The sequence below is a fragment of the Lissotriton helveticus genome, chromosome 1_2, assembly GCF_964261635.1.
Source record: "Lissotriton helveticus chromosome 1_2, aLisHel1.1, whole genome shotgun sequence".
Classification (NCBI taxonomy): domain Eukaryota; kingdom Metazoa; phylum Chordata; class Amphibia; order Caudata; family Salamandridae; genus Lissotriton; species Lissotriton helveticus.
The window spans coordinates 318,252,935-318,258,030 of NC_136058.1; the positions used below are offsets into that span (position 1 = coordinate 318,252,935).

The following is a 5,096-nucleotide window of genomic DNA, read 5'->3' on the forward strand; positions in this document are numbered from 1 at the left end:
CCTGCAAACTCCAGCTACCTCGAATCTTGACTCTTATTTATTGAGCTATCTGTTATTGTATATCTAGTCAAAAATAGAGGTATTATTTATTTATTTACCACAGAGCGTCCGTCTGTCCTCTGGGAGTACCTGCGGCTAAGGAGGGAACAGACAAAAATGATATAAAATACCGGTAAAGTCCTAGCAGAGATCGACACAACATATAAAACATGTACCTCTGCATACCACAGCTGGCTCGTTGGTCTAGGGGTATGATTCTCACTTAGGGTGCGAGAGGTCCCGGGTTCAAATCCCGGACGAGCCCTCTTTTCCTTTTATAAAGTCATATTTCAATAAATATTAACAAAACAAGTGACTTTGAAATAACCAGGGTTGGTTTTGCATTTGATTACAAACATACCCTGACGAACCTAAAGGAAGAACGTGAGCCCTGTACCACCGAGCCAGCTGCAGGAACAGCTGGGGGAGGGGGCGTGGCAGCGACCCCCCACATCAGCACCAGGAGGGGTTTGTTTTTAAGTGACTCGCGTTGAACCTGAGAACAGGGGATGAAAACTTTTATTGAAACTAACCTCGGGGACAGAAAGGTGAGCCGTGGGGGTGCACACTGGACACAGCAGCAGGGCTGAGACCCCATCCAGACACAAGGGGCTGAGACCCCATCCCGACACAAGGGGCTGAGACCCCATCCAGACACAAGGGGCTGAGACCGCATCCAGACACAAGGGGCTGAGACCCCATCGAGACACAAGGGGCTGAGACCCCATCCAGACACAAGGGGCTGAGACCCCATCCAGACACAAGGGGCTGAGACCCCATCCAGACACAAGGGGCTGAGACCCCATCCAGACACAAGGGGCTGAGACCCCATCCAGACACAAGGGGCTGAGACCCCATCCAGACACAAGGGGCTGAGACCCCATCCAGACACAGGGGGCTGAGACCCCATCCAGACACCAGGGGCTGAGACCCCATCCAGACACAAGGGGCTGAGACCCCATCCAGACACAAGGGACTGAGACCCCATCCAGACACAAGGGGGTGAGACCCCATCCAGACACAAGGGGCTGAGACCCCATGCAGACACAAGACCCCATCCAGACACAAGGGGCTGAGACCCCATCCAGACACAAGGGGCTGAGACCCCATCCAGACACAAGGGGCTGAGACCCCATCCAGACACGAGGGGGTCAGACCCCATCCAGACACAAGGGCTGAGACCCCATCCAGACACCAGGGGCTGAGACCCCATCCAGACACAAGGGGCTGAGACCCCATCCAGACACAAGGAGCTGAGACCCCATCCAGACACAAGGGGCTGAGACCCCATCGAGACACAAGGGGCTGAGACCCCATCCAGACACAAGGGGCTGAGACCCCATCCAGACACAAGGGGCTGAGACCCCATCCAGACACAAGGGGCTGAGACCCCATCCAGACACAAGGGGCTGAGACCCCATCCAGACACAAGACCCCATCCAGACACAAGGGGCTGAGACCCCATCCAGACACAAGGGGCTGAGACCCCATCCAGACACAAGGGACTGAGACCCCATCCAGACACAAGGAGCTGAGACCCCATCCAGACACAAGGGGCTGAGACCCCATCCAGACACCAGGGGCTGAGGCCCCTTCCAGACACGAGGGGCTGAGACCCCATTCAGACACAAGGGGCTGAGACCCCATCCAGACACAAGGGGCTGAGACCCCATCCAGACACCAGGGGCTGAGACCCCATCCAGACACAAGGGGATGAGACCCCATCCCGACACAAGGGGCTGAGACCAGACACAAGGGGCTGAGACCCCATCCAGACACAAGGGGCTGAGACCCCATCCAGACACAAGGGGCTGAGACCCCATCCAGACACAAGGGGCTGAGACCCCATCCAGACACAAGGGGCTGAGACCCCATCCAGGCACAAGGGGGTGAGACCCCATCCAGACACAAGGGGCTGAGACCCCATCCAGACACAAGACCCCATCCAGACACATGGGGCTGAGACCCCATCCAGACACAAGGGGCTGAGACCCCATCACACAAGGGGCTGAGACCCTGTCCAGACACAAGGGGCTGAGACCCCATCCAGACACAAGGGGCTGAGACCCCATCCAGACACAAGGGGCTGAGACCCCATCCAGACACAAGGGGCTGAGACCCCATCCAGACACAAGGGGCTGAGACCCCATCCAGACACAAGGGGCTGAGACCCCATCCAGACACCAGGAGCTGAGACCCCATCCAGACACAAGGGGCTGAGACCCCATCCAGACACAAGGGGCTGAGACCCCATCCAGACACAAGGGGCTGAGACCCATCCAGACACAAGGGGCTGAGACCCCATCCAGACACCAGGAGCTGAGACCCCATCCAGACACAAGGGGCTGAGACCCCATCCAGACACCAGGAGCTGAGACCCCATCCAGACACAAGGGGCTGAGACCCCATCCAGACACAAGGGGCTGAGACCCCATCCAGACACCAGGAGCTGAGACCCCATCCAGACACAAGGGGCTGAGACCCCATCCAGACACCAGGAGCTGAGACCCCATCCAGACACAAGGGGCTGAGACCCCATCCAGACACGAGGGGCTGAGACCCCATCCAGACACAAGGGGGTGAGACCCCATCCAGACACAAGGGGCTGAGACCCCATCTAGACACAAGGGGCTGAGACCCCATCCAGACACAAGGGGCTGAGACCCCATCCAGACACAAGGGGCTGAGACCCCATCCAGACACAAGGGGGTGAGACCCCATCCAGACATAAGGGGCTGAGACCCCATCCAGACACCAGGGGTTGAGACCCCATCCAGACACAAGGGGGGGCTGAGACCCCATCCAGACACAAGGGGCTGAGACCCCATCCAGACACAAGGGGCTGAGACCCCATCCAGACACAAGGGCTGAGACCCCATCCAGACACCAGGGCTGAGACCCCATCCCGACACAAGGGGCTGAGACCCCATCCAGACACAAAGGACCCCATCCAGACACAAGGGGCTGAGACCCCATCCAGATACAAGGGGCTGAGACCCCATCCAGACACAAAGGACCCCATCCAGACACAAGGGGCTGAGACCCCATCCAGACACAAGGGGCTGAGACCCCATCCAGACACAAGGGGCTGATACCCCATCCAGACACCAGGGGGTGAGACCCCTTCCAGACACAAGGGGCTGAGACCTCATCCAGACACAAGGGGCTGAGACCCCATCCAGACACAAGGGCCTGAGACCCCATCCAGACACAAGGGGCTGAGACCCCATCCAGACACCAGGGGCTGAGACCCCATCCAGACACAAGGGGCTGAGACCTCATCCAGACACCAGGGGCTGAGACCCCATCCAGACACAAGGGGCTGAGACCCCATCCAGACACAAGGGGCTGAGGAGGCCCCATCCAGACACAAGGGGCTGAGACCCCATCCAGACACCAGGGCTGAGACCCCATCCAGACACAAGGGGCTGAGACCCCATCCAGACACAAGGGGCTGAGACCCCATCCAGACACAAGGGGCTGAGCCCCCATCCAGACACAAGGGGCTGAGGCCCCATCCAGACACAAGGGGCCGAGACCCCATCCAGACACCAGGGCTGAGACCCCATCCAGACACAAGGGGCTGAGACCCCATCCAGACACAAGGGGCTGAGACCCCATCCAGACACAAGGGGCTGAGCCCCCATCCAGACACAAGGGGGTGAGACCCCATCCAGACACAAGGGGCTGAGACCCCACCAGACACAAGGGGCTGAGACCCCATCCAGACACAAGGGGCTGAGACCCCATCCAGACACAAGGGGCTGAGACCCCATCCAGACACACGGGGCTGAGACCCCATCCAGACACAAGGGGCTGAGACCCCATCCAGACACAAGGGGCTGAGACCCCATCCAGACACCCGGGGCTGAGACCCCATCCAGACACAAGGAACTGAGACCCCATCCAGACACAAGGGGCTGAGACCCCATCCAGACACAAGGGCCTTAGACCCCATCCAGACACAAGGGGCTGAGACCCCATCCAGACACAAGGGGGTGAGACCCCATCCAGACACAAGGGGCTGAAACCCCATCCAGACACAAGGGGCTGAGACCCCATCCAGACACAAGGGGCTGAGACCCCATCCAGACACCAGGGGCTGAGACCCCATCCAGACACAAGGGGCTGAGACCCCATCCAGACACCAGGGGCTGAGACCCCATCCAGACACAAGGGGCTGAGACCCCATCCAGACACAAGGGGCTGAGACCCCATCCAGACACAAGGGGTTGAGACCCCATCCAGACACAAGGGGCTGAGACCCCATCCAGACACAAGGGGCTGAGACCCCATCCAGACACAAGGGGCTGAGACCCCATCCAGACACAAGGACCCCATCCAGACACAAGGGGCTGAGACCCCATCCAGACACAAGGACCCCATCCAGACACAAGGGGCTGAGACCCCATCCAGACACGAGGGGCCGAGACCCCATCCAGACACAAGGGGCTGAGACCCCATCCTGACACAAGGACCCCATCCAGACACAAGGGGCTGAGACCCCATCCAGACACGAGAGGCCGAGACCCCATCCAGACACAAGGGGCTGAGACCCCATCCAGACACAAGGGGCTGAGACCCCATCCAGACACAAGGGGCTGAGACCCCATCCAGACACAAGGGGCTGAGACCCCATCCAGACACCAGGGGCTGAGACCCCATCCAGATACAAGGGGCTGAGACCCCATCCAGACACAAGGGGCTGAGACCCCATCCAGACACAAGGGGCTGAGACCCCATCCAGACACCAGGGGCTGAGACCCCATCCAGACACAAGGGGCCGAGACCCCATCCAGACACAAGGGGCTGAGACCCCATCCAGACACAAGGGGCCGAAACCCCATCCAGACACAAGGGGCTGAGACCCCATCCAGACACAAGGGGCTGAGACCCCATCCAGACACAAGGGGCTGAGACCCCATCCAGACACAAGGGGCTGAGACCCCATCCAGACCCAAGGGGCTGAGACCCCATCCAGACACAAGACCCCATCCAGACACATGGGGCTGAGACCCCATCCAGACACAAGGGGCTGAGACCCCATCACACAAGGG

General features: G+C 59.8%; 1 non-coding gene across 1 annotated transcript; it reads left to right on the plus strand.

Moving 5' to 3' along the window:
- The first annotated feature begins 232 nt into the window (after window positions 1–232).
- On the plus strand, window positions 233–304 carry TRNAP-AGG (transfer RNA proline (anticodon AGG)). The gene has a single exon. It is a non-coding gene; the product is annotated as a tRNA-Pro (tRNA).
- Window positions 305–5,096: the final 4,792 nt, after the last annotated feature.